Consider the following 13,036-nt stretch of genomic DNA (forward strand, 5'->3'; position numbering starts at 1 on the left):
TTCAACTGCTGGTCCACAGAAAATTCCTGCCGGTCCGCGCAGGGCCGGTGAGATCGAGTCGGCGGTTAAATTTACTGCCGACTGTGGTAGTTTTGGTGGAAGGCTGCTGTTCCACCCAGCCTCGGGTGATCAAGACAGGCTGCCGTCGTCGGGGCCTTCCCTCTGTGAGTCTCGCCTATGTGGAAACAGGAAGTTGAAACAAAATAGGCGGGACTCAGAGAGGGAAGGTTCCGACGTCGGCAGAGGGCCGCGGGAAATGTGCAGGTGGAATGGAAAGAGCTGCAGGTACAGGTGCAGGTGGAAGGGAGATGGTCAGCGTGCATGGGAGCAAGATCATGGGGAGCCTTCGACAGTGGCTGTCTCCCCTCCCAGCAGCTCTCGTACTTGCCAGGGCAGTGATTCACCGGCAACTTCCTCTTTCCTCAGAGGCGGCAACGGACCCAAGGCTGCCTAAGTAAATCGCTATTGCAGGCAAGTACTCAGAGCTGCTGGAAGGGGAGGAAGCCACTGTTGGAGGCTGGGAAGCTGCTGGATAAAGAGAGAGCTGCTACTGGACCTGGAGGGAGGTAGAAGGAGAGATGCTGCTGGGAGGGGAAGAGGGAAAGGGATGGGAAGAGAGTTACTGTTGGATAGGGGGAGGAGGGAAGGGAGAAGGAAAACAAGGAAGGAAACAGCTGGCAGGGAGATTACAGGAGGGGAAGGGGGTCGGGGTGTAATGGAGAGATCAGATGAGGGAAAGGGGAGAGAGAGGAATGAGAAAGTAGAGAGAGATTGATGCTGGAAGGGGGATCAGCAAAGAAATGAGAGAGGGATAAAGATGCTAGATCTGGTGTAGGAGAGATAAAAATGAAGAAAGTAGTGAAGCTGGAATGAATGATGCAAAAAGGAGAGAGGAGGTACAGGCTGGATGGAAAGGAGAGAGGGGCATAGAAAGAAGTCAGATACATATGGAAGGGGGAGAGGGCAGACAGTGGATGGAACAGGCAGATGCTGGATTGAAGAGTCAGGGAAGATGCTGGAAGGAAAAGAGTGAAAAGAAGATGAAAGCAGAAACCAGAGACAACAAAAGATAGAAAAAAATAATTTTATTTCTATTTTATCATTAGAATATATCAGATTTAAAATATATATCCTACCAAAGACATAACTAGGGACTGCAAAGACCAGGCAGTGCTTCTTTAGCTTCCAGCTGGCTTAGGGCTCTCTCGGACCAGGGGGCACTCCTCTAATATTATTCCTGTCATATGTGACTGCAGTATTCTGTTAGCATGATATTTCTGTGTAGCATTCTGTAATAACTTGGCTTGTTCAGTTTTCTTGATAGTAGAGAAGATATATGTGAAGGGGAGGGGAGACAGGGGTTTTGTTGGTCCTTGCTCTGTATATTTGTATTTATAAAATGACAATTGTACAGAATACTGTTTCTTTTTATACTTTAATAAAATACGTTCAATATAAAATTATAACTGCGGCTTGTGCAGATGGGATCAGATGGTTTGCAGGGACCGAGCTCACGGAGACGGGGCAGAAATGTTTTTTTTTAATTTCAGTCTTAGTATTTTGCCGGTCCACAAAATAATTCTTTATTTCTGCCGGTCCACGAGTGTAAAAAGGTTGAAGAACACTGTCCTACACTATAGATTGTAAGCCACCCTGAAGGTTTTCACCAAGGTGCAGGGTAGAAAAAACTTACGCCCCTCTTTTCCTAAGGTGCACTATGCTTTTTAGCGTGCAGAAAATATTAGCGCATGCTAATTACGTGCTAAACGCTAATGCATGTATGTTATCCTTTTGGTGCATTAGTGGTTAGCACACGTGTTGATTTAGCGCATGCTAAACGGACACTAAAACGCTTAGTGCACCCTTGTAAAAGAGAACCTTAATAAACTTGGAGCAGTCAAGTGGTTGGTGCAGTGGACTGTAGAGAAGAGGACACAGATTCATATCCAATTCTAATTGGTACACTTATAGAAAGTGTGAGCACTCCCAAATCAACAATATATCTACTGAACCCATATATTGGTGACAGCTGCAGGTACAAGGGCTATCGTAGTGGTGTACAGTTTATGCTTTAAATATATTCAATATATCGCTGTACCTTAGGCAATAACAGAGAAATTGTCAAAATAAGCCCCCTCCTTTACGTTTCTAGCGCTGGCCACGGCGGTAACAGCTCGGATGCTCATAGGAATTCTATGAAAAATTAACTCCCAAAATTTAATAGAAAAGAACGCAAAAAGAAGACATAGGACATATTCCTCCCCCCCCCATGAAACTCAGACTGCGCCATTAGTATACCCTCTTGGTGTTAGAACCATCCAACTCTACAGAAAAGGCCTTTTCAAAAAGACAGATCTTCAAAAGGGTTCTAAATTTAAGATAAACTGTTTCCGAGTGAATTGGATGTAGGAGAGAATCCATAATGAAGGAGAGAGAGAAAAAAACATTATTTCTGGTGAGTTCATAGTGAACCAAATAAACTGGAGACATTTTAAGGCTTTGGTCATTTAGGGAGCACAAGGCTCTTGAGGGACAGTAAACACAGGTGAGAGATGATGAGTAGATCAGAACATTACAATTAATTGATTTGAAAGTCGAGATTAAAATCTAAAATTGGATACAAAATTCAATAGGGAGCCAATGATGTTAAATGAATAATGGGTTAGTTCTAACAAAACAGGTAGAATGGGAAAGAAGTCTAATGACTGTTTTACATAAGAATAGACTTACTGGGTCAGAGCAATGGTCCTAGTATCCCATCTTCATGGAGGCCAATCCAAGTCATAAGTACCTGGCCAAAACCCAAAGAGTAGCAGCAATCCATGCCACCAATCCAGTGGCTTCCCCCCATGTCTGTCTCCAGGAACATGCACAAACCTTTTTTTAAACCAGCTACGTTAACTTCTCTCTGAGGGAGAATAAGGAAGAAGACCTTCATAAGAATGAAGATGAAGACCCCTATGAAACCCCAGAAGCAGTATTTAAGAGAGATATTGTATTGCTGAAATTGAACTTACACAAACCTGATGAACAATGTAAAAAATCATATATTTCCCTGTCAGCACAAATAATATGTTTTTGTGAGAAGTTGTCACAAGAAGGAAACCAAGCCACATGACTCCAGGTGAGGACGACTTACCAGAAGTCACGTCAACAGGAGGTGAAAAATGCTGACAGACATGCTGACAGATCTACAATCAAGTCTTGGAGGGAGGGGGCCCACTCTCAGGAATTATTGACCTTAGTATTAAGAATGCATTGTCAGGGGAAAATAGGAAAGCCATATTTGGCACCAGGTGACATCATGCTTCATTATGACTCTATGACCAATATGTATACCATCCAATCAACAAATATGACAAATGTGACAATCCAATAGAAAGTGAGTATGTAAGTTGTAATCATATAGCATTATAGATTTTAGGCTATTGTACTAGAGAATAAAAGCAGTAGCCTGGCTGGCTTAAGCTCCAGGACAGATCCATATCAGATTCCAGCTCTGTATGTAATCCGTTGGCCTAATTTGCTGTTACTTTACTACATATAAGCTGACTTTTGTTTATTACTTGAGGTACAGGGGAAGGGAAGTGGGGGCGTATGCACCGCAGGGGTTGCCATGCCCCATGCACCTCTCACCCTCACTACGCCACTAACTGCACGGCCTCCTTGGGTGCCCCATTGCTCTGCTGGGATGTCTGTGTGACCAGTCTAGTAAGACTGTTCGTCATCAGACATCCCAGTGGCTTGTTTTTGTGTAGTTTTCCCTTGGACATTTTTTGTTTGAAAATGGCCTTCAAAGAAAGATGCACCGAGCTCAAAACCATCTGAAATAGAGTGATTTTCGAACCACAAAAGCAGACATATTTCTGTTTTGAAAATTACTACTACTACTATTTATCATCTCTATAGTGTTGCTAAATGTATACAGCACTGTACATTAAACATGTAGGAGACAATCAAGTTTCAAATTTATTAAAAACTAGCTGATGGCCCGGCGTTGCACGGGTATTTAATTATAGCAATAACACTGTAAATGGATTCAAATAAAGATACTTTATAGTGGTGAATGAAATTATTTTTTAACAGCTTTATAAAAAGTACAATATTCAAATTATAATGTGAAATATTTGACAAAATGAATACAATACAACTAACACAAAACTTGATTATAAACAACATTTTTAGTTTCACCTCCAGGAGCAAGAACATATAAATTCTTGGGTGAACCCACCCTTGAGCAAGCAACATAGAGTTGTCCATGGGAAAAACAGGGGGATCTTAAATCCACTCCACAGTATGTAATAGTCTGTCCCTGTGATTTGTTGATTGTGATAGAGAATGCAAGTCTCACTGGAATTTGCAATCTCGTAAACTGAAAAGGAAGATCTGTTGGAATAAGTGGCATCCAAAAGTTTCAGTATTGATTTAAACAACTCAATATGTGGAAACTCAGGTTGAAAAGAAACTCCATGCAGTTTTTTCCCGGTTCAGAATGGAACCTGTGTTCCTAGTTCAGGATATGTGAGTACTCATGTAATGTAATAACATTATGAACTGGGGTGCATGAAGGAAACAGTTACAAACACAGTTAGAACATACAAACTCTATATGTATGGTGTCCGTGGTAGAATAGAAACGATGTCCCTAGTGGTTATAGTGTCATAGAAAGTGTTTTATAGTTGGAATTACTGTGAGAATGGCAGCTTTTTACATCCTTTCCAATGACAAGAATGGTTAAAATTTGATTTTATGTTTGTAGCTCCGCCCACGTGTGCAGGTGGGCCGCGAGACCCCCAGAACATATCACCCCAGGTAGTGAGGGATCCGCATACCAAGTTTCGTTCAAATCGGTCAAGTCGTTTTTGCGTGATCGCGGCACATACACACACACACACATACATTGTGGCCACCACTATAGCCCAGCACAGGGCTCCGTAGAAATCCTGGTGGCTACAACAAACAATATTCTAGCGTGTGACCCGGCATGGAGTCACCCTGCAGGATCAGACTTTTAAAAGCAATGAAGTTTAAATCAAACACAAATAAGGTCCTCACAATTAAGGTTGGTCAGCACACAGTTCATTTTACTTAAGTCTTAAGGCTGGTAAGTATTTCTTCATACCTTGTAACACTAGTCAGGATTTCTCACAGCCTTAAGGAAAAGAAAAAAAAAACTTGCCAAAATAAACAGGCAGGAAAATCAAACAGTCCACAGCAAAGTCCAAACTTTCTTTTACTGCTCCTTAAGTCCTAATTGCTCTTGAGTCCACAACTCAAAATAAAGTTCAGCATTTTTGTTTCCTTTAATTCCCAGCCATTAGAGAAAAATAAAGGAAAGCCTCTGGCAACCGTATATGTCTGCCAGGAACAGGAGAGTGCAACAGGTTTTGCCAAAATAAAGGCCTAGAGTTAGGCTTTCCAAAAATCCCTCCCAAGGTGGAAGCAAAACCTCTCCCCACACACTCCTAGCTTCCTTCCCAAAACAACATTCAAAATAAAAAACAAAAACAGCACACAAACAGTTCCAAAAGAACCACACTCACTGTTTGTGGCTTGAAGCCAAGTCCACCTGCATTGATTCAGGATAATTGGATTCACAGCCAGTACAAGCCTCTTGGAAGTCCATAGGCTCCTCGCTCAGAAGTGGTAAGTCTTCTGCTTGTTCAGCCTCAGTCCATTCCATCGGTATAGGTCTGCTGTCCTTGTTTGACCCAGGTGGATCCCTAGGGAGGCAAGACCCAAACTTCCTCCGTAACCGGCTTGCTGGTTTGAATGCTGGCTTATCTACTCTAGGGGCGTGCCCTGTTCTGAGTGTGTCAGCAGAACTCCAGGGGCCTCTTGAGCTCCCCTGGTGTTGACTTGGACAAAACTCACTCCCTTCATCTTCAGATAAATCTGGCTCCTCCTGGTGGCCACTGGCATTATCCCCCACATTATCATCCTGGGAAATCCTGGCATTTTCCTTCCGGGATTTTACTTTTACTTTATTCCTAAGCTTAGCTGGGACCTTGGCAGAGCCCGGGTCTGACTGGTCACAACATACATACATACATACACACATACATACCTCCGATTTTATATATATAGATTTGTTATACCGCCTTTTCAAAATTACAAAGCGGCTTTATAATAAAAAGCAAAAATAATCTCTGCTCAATAGAACTTACAATGTAATTAAAACAGGCAAATAGGACAAATGTTTGGCACTCTTTGGATGTTTTGCAATTGGATTTCGACATTATATTGAAAATGCCCCTCTTAAGACTCTCAATAAGAACAGAACAAATAACCACATATTAAAGGAACATGTAGACTCCTTTGGATCCGCAAAGAACACTGCAACTACGTCCGTCTCTCTATACAGTGGGACTTTACTATCATAACTGCAAAACACCAAGCACGCAGCCTAGGAATACTTGACTCCAAGCTATTGCTCTCCAACCACATCTCTCAGGTGGTATCTTCCTCATTTTACTTCTTCATTTACCTGCGACAACTCCGAAAAATAAGGAACTACTTTTCTGAGTCTGACTTCACCCAGCTAATCTATGCCTTAGTCCTCTCCTGCATTGACTACTGCAATGCCCTATTCAATGGTTTGATGGCAAAGAACATTCGACATCTCCAGTGTGTACAAAACGCGGCAATCAGACTTCTAAAGAACCTCCACCCCTGTGACTTGGTTTCTCAGGTCCTATTATCAGCTCACTGACTGCCCTTAGCCAAATATTGTGTCTTTATCTTGCATGACATGGCACCAGGCTACATGAGGGCAAAGCTTCCTATGTACGTGGAGCTTCCTCTGTAGGAGCTTCCTCTGCTCCTAGGATGAAACATGCCTCAAAACACCCCCTGGTCATGCCCTTCAACTGCAAACCGCCAAATGATGTTCCTACTCCCACTTCATACCAACCCTTTGGAATCGACTTCCCCCACAAATAAGATCCCTTGAAGGACTCATCAACTTTAGGAAAGTATCTAACACCTCCGCCCCCAACCAATAGATAACAAAGAAATGTATATTGACACAAGATCCTCGGTATGTGTCATGTTAGGATAAAAACTTGTATTGTACTGTAACATTAATAATTTTAACCTGTAAACTGTATATTACAATATGGGTATTAGATCCCTAGTATGTGTTGTGTTAGGACAAAATCTTGTACCTGAAAAAAAACCCCAAAAACCTTATACTATAACTATGGCAAATTGTAGCCTGTTAACTGTTTATTATGTATGTTAACCTGTAACCCATCCTAAGCTGTATGAGGATGACAGGATGGAACACAAATTAAATAAACAAACAAATACATTTTTTTAAAAATTGAAACTGAATCCCCAAGAAGCCAGAGAAATAGAAAGAGATGCGTTTCCTCTTATACTTGCAAAATATAAAGATTACAGATGTAAATTCTCAAAACTGAATTTTTTCCCGATCATTAAGCCTCCCTTTTACTAAGCCACGTTAGGCTTCTTTTATTGCCGGCCGCAGCAGTATTAGTTCCAACGCTCATAGAATTCCTATGAGCATTGGAATAGATAGTTGCATAGGGTCAGAAATCAAATCCGTCCTCACTCGTCCTTGCTGGAATCGAATCTGTCCCTGCCTGTCCCTATAAACTTCAGAAATAGTCATTTAATTCAATTAAGTTACTGAATTAAAGGTTCTGGTAGTGATCCATTTAAAAATAAGAAGACACTTTATTAATAAATTTGGAAATATTAATTGGGAAGAATTTATACTTTGTAAATGGGTCTCTGCCAGAGCCTATAATGTAAATATAAAATATAAATACTCCAGCTGATGAGGACCCTCAAGCTCTGTCAAGTCAGCTACTGGTAGCATGGAGGAAAGGAAAGGAATGGGGACTTTTATATCACATTTTTGTGGCTTTGGAAGCAAAGGAATGCTGCCGTCGCTATAAAAGAGCAAGCGAGTGTGGTTACATGGGACTTGATGCCAGAAAAAGGTACCATACCGACGAAATCCCCAAACAAAGATGACCCATCCCTGTAGGATCCCTGCATGGGATCTCCGAGGACCTGGAGGGGATTTCTCCAGGATTCCAATGGACTCTGCGGGATTCCTACTGTCCCCATTCCCATGCAGCTCCCTAACCTTCACACTTCCTAATGGCAATGTGATGACATCACTGGGATGTCTGTCAACTATACTGGATGGTCAGATTAGCAAAGGTCTGATAATTAAGATTGTACTGTATTGGCATCACCTTCCTGGGAAGGCAAAATGTTTTTATGCCCATGACTGAGAGCACTTTTCTGAATGCCGCTAGAGGTTCTGAGGCTTTTTCTTCTATACATCTCTAAGGATTAAAAACTGGCTGGAGCATAGGAAACAGAGAGTGGGGGTAAATGGACAATCCTCGGACTGGAAGAGCGTCACTAGTGGGGTGCCATAGGGCTCGGTGCTTGGACCCGTGTTCTTCAACATCTTTATAAACAATCTGGACATTGGTACGACGACTGAGGTGATTAAATTTGCAGACGATACGAAGTTATTCAGAGTAGTGAAGACACAGGGGGATTGTGAAGATCTACAACGTGACATAATCAGGCTCGAGGAATCGGCATCAACATGGCAGATGAGGTTCAACGTGGATAAGTGTAAAGTGATGCATGTAGGTAACAAAAATCTCATGCATAAATACAGGATGTCCGGGGCGGTACTTGGAGAGACCTCCCAGGAAAGAGACTTGGGAGTTATGATCGACAAGTCAATGAAGCTGTCCACGCAATGTGCGGCGGTGGCGAAAAGGGCAAACAGAATGCTAGGATCATGAACAGATCGGAGATGGTTATCATGCCGCTGTACCGGGCCATGGTGCGCCCTCACCTGGAGTACTGCGTCCAGTACTGGTTGCTGTACATGAAGAAGGACACGGTACTACTCGAAAGGGTCCAGACTAGAGCGACTAACATGGTTAAGGGGCTGGAGGATTCGCCGTACAGTGAAAGATTAGAGAAACTGGGCCTTTTCTCCCTCGAACAGAGGAGATTGAGAGGGGACATGATTGAAACATTCAAGGTACTGAAGGGAATAGACTCAGTTGATAAGGACAGGTTGTTCACCCTCTCTAAGGTAGGAAAAACGAGAGGGCACTCTCTAAAATTGAAAGGGGATAGATTCCGTATGAACGTAAGGAAGTTCTTCTTCACCCAGAGAGTGGTAGAAAACTGGAACGCTCTTCCGAAGTCTGTCATAGGGGAAAACACCCTCCAGGGATTCAAGACAAAGTTAGACAAGTTCTTGCTGAACCGGATCGTGCTCAGGTAAGGCTAGTCTCAGGGCACTGATCTTTGATCAGAGGGCCGCCACATGAGCGGACTGCTGGGCACGATGGACCTCTAGTCTGACCCAGCAGTGGCAAATTTTATGTTCTTATGATCTATTGAAATTGGTAGTTCTAAGCACTGAAAATTTTGTAACATTTTTCGTGAACTGTAATGTGTGTTATGAACTTTTCAGCTTCACTCCTCACAAATTTTGATGGATTCATTTGAAAATTCTGTATGTGTTTAATTTAATCTCCTGAGCCAACTCTGAAGTGCAGCCTTTTTCACTTACTAAAATATTGCTGCCTAATGAAATATACTAGTTTATGCAGTGGTTTTCATAGCCTTTAATCACATGTACCATGAAAGATGGAACTCAAGTTTGTAAAATAAATCTTGTACATCCATCCTTGAGGATTTAGGGGCCCTTTAATTAAGATGCAATAAGCACTGTTGGCCAGATTCTATAAACAATGCCTGACTTAGGTAGGTGCCTAGCAAAGCGGCTCTTACCGCATGTCAATCAAAGTCAGGTGTTATTTGTAAAATTGTGCCTAGCTGTAATTAAATCAACTTAGCCGCCGATATGTGTCATATATGTTAGGCTCTGGTATATTAAGCCAGAGTTTTTTTGGCTTAATAATCCATGCCTAAACTCTGTTCCTAACCACACCTACTTTGGCGCTTTGGTGTAAACGCCTACTGCGAGGTGATATTTGCCTACGGAGTTAGACATCTACCAGCTCATTTAATTTTGTTTTGTTTTTTTTATCAGTTTCTAATGGCACTTTCAATTATCAGCACCAGTTAAGCCAATTTTAAAAAGTCAACACCCCATTTTGCAAAACCGTGGAAGTGGTTTGTAGTGCGGGTCGGCGTGTTGAATGTGCTGCTCCTGATGCTCATAGGAGCTCTATGAGGGTCGAGAGCATTCAGCCCGCTAGCCAGTACTAAAATCCTCCATCATGGTTTTGTAAAAAGGGGGGGAGGGGGGTAAGTTAGACACCTAGATCGGTAGGTATCTTTTATAGAATCAGGACCACTGCTTAAAATGGCATATTGAGGGATGTGCTGAGGTGTCCTGAGGAACTTTTGACATGTGTGCGTGCTGTTGGTGTGCTAAAAAATAAAATGTTGTTTTTTTTTTGCCGAGAGAGTGTGTCTGCATTAATAAGTTAACGCTGATACATTACCATGCACTAACTTATTATCACGGGGTTAACACATGAGCTCTTGCAAAATAGGTGGCAGGAAGGGCTCACATGCTAATTTTTATTAATGACTGTATTAGCGCATGGCCATTGACCTTGAAAAATGTATATGGGCACACTAACGCCACTTTATGCCACAGCTTAGTAAAAGGCCCCTTAGTTTTGTAAGATTAAGGCGGGTTTCCATCCCCCCCTTTTACAAAACCGCAAAAGCGATTTTTAGCGCAGGCCAGCACGCTGAATGTTCTGCGCTGCTCCCGACACTCATAGAGTTCCTATGAGCGTTGGGAGCAAAGCAGAGCATTCAGCGCGCCGGCCTGTGTTCTAAACTGGTGTCGTGATTTTCTAACAGGAAGGGTATGTTTTTCTGCAGCACAGAATCACTTGATTGTAAGCCAATCATGTGTTCATTTTCCTCTGTTTTACATAATGTTCATGCTGGCATCACTCTTAAGGTGTGGCATGGCATTTATGGTCCACAGATTTATGAGTGTCCATTTGGTTGGTATGGGAGCTTAAAATTAAAGGATGCTCAACTTAATTCTCCATTGATTCAGGTACAAAATTAGATTGTGAGCCCTTCAGGGACAGGGAAATACTTACCCCATCTTTTACTATGGTGCGCTAACCAATTAGCGCGGTAAACGCTAAAGCGTCCATAGACTAACATGCACATGTTAGCGTTTAGCGTGCGCTAAATCGATTAGCGCACACTAGTCGGTTAACACACCTTAGTAAAAGAGGGCCTTAGTGTACCTGCGCTACTATGGAAAAAGGTGTGAGCAAAATCCAGGTAAATAATAATAAATAATAACTCTGTGTACATATGTATTCCAATGAATTAATATGTGTACAATTGATTTGTGTATGCAGAAAAACTCTTGCATGCATAGAATTTATACAAAAAATATGAATGTTGTAAAAAAAAAAAACCAACAACAACATAAAAACTCATAACACAAAAATTACAAAAACATTACTGAAAACCTTTTTTTTTTTTTTTGTCTGTGCAGTTCACACACCCTTACTTTCTGGGCATTCAGCATCAACCAGTCAATGATCTTACACAGGCAGTCCTGAGTTCATGAAAATTATTTTATCTTTACTGAAACGGTACATTTTTCAACTCCCTTACAGCTAAATTCCACCTTGAAGCCTGCATAGAGGTCTCATTGTAAATGTCTAGTTACTGGTCTTTCAAGTCTCATTAACATGTAAAAGAAAGCTTTTGCTTTGCCCAGCATACTCTTCCCACCCTTTCATTATCTATTCCTCTGTGATCAGCTATGATCAGTCACTGGGGCTTGCTCTTGACAACTGAGGACAGGCCTTTGTCCAATTGAATATTCCAGAAGCTTGCTGCACACAACCTTGAAATGTTTCTTTTTCACTATGAGAACTCATAATGGGCTTTCTCTAATAATGGTTGCAGCAGACTTTAAGGCAAGCTTTCTTTTAGGGGATCATGATGCTTGCTTTTTATATATCAAAGATTAATCAGCAAATACATGGTCGACTGTGCACTACAATTTTTCCTGACAGAAGAAGTGGTGTGTGTTTGTTCATAGACACTTCTCTTCTACCCACTTTTGTTTTCAGAATTTCCATTACACAGGGGCGTACTGAATATTAAGCAACATGGTAATATGCAACATGTTTGTTTCTATGTTAACTCACTTTATGGAGAGGGTGGTGGATGCTTGGAATGCCTTCCCTTTAGAGGTGGTGGAGGCAAAACTGTGACAGAGTTCAAAAATGTATGGGATAGGAAAGAGGATAGTATCGGTACAAAATTCAACAGATGAAAACCTAGTACTTCATTTTTGATGCACAGGAACAGTGTTTAAATGGAAGCCCAGCAGCTAGGAGATGAAGACGATGCCGGACAGAGTTCTATATAGGGTTACCCTATGGTTCCAGAAGAGCAACTACCCTTTTCCAGATAGCCTCCCCTTAGAGCAGGGATGTCAAAGTCCCTCCTCGAGGGCCGCAATCCAGTCGGGTTTTCAGGATTTCCCCAATGAATATGCATGAGATCTATTTGCAAGCACTGCTTTCATTGTATGCTAATAGATCTCATGCATATTCATTGGGGAAATCCTGAAAACCCGACTGGATTGCGGCCCTCGAGGACCGACTTTGACACCTGTGCCTTAGAGCATCCACCCCTCCTGAAAAGTCTGCCAAAGAACTTTCCTCCTCAAGAGCCCCCCCCCCCCAAAGATCCCTCCCGCTTCCTCGGTAGGCTCCCTGAAAGTCTAGTGTAGGGTAGGCAGAAATGATCCCCAGGCTTAGAGCCCAGAATCTGGAGGCTGCTCACTAACCCTAAGGTTGGTAAATTAGGCCAGGCCAGCAAGTATCAGGTTATTGATGCAATGGTCATGCAAAAAGAGTGGGCCCACAAAGGCTGTGAACCACTGCCACTGATGTGATAGTCTAGGACTGACCAATGGAAGATATCCAGCCAAATATCAGTAAGTACTCCTGCCTTAGCCAAAGGGCCCCAACATCTGAGTCACAATGCTGGTGAA

Source organism: Geotrypetes seraphini, chromosome 2, assembly GCF_902459505.1.
Source record: "Geotrypetes seraphini chromosome 2, aGeoSer1.1, whole genome shotgun sequence".
Lineage (NCBI taxonomy): Eukaryota > Metazoa > Chordata > Amphibia > Gymnophiona > Dermophiidae > Geotrypetes > Geotrypetes seraphini.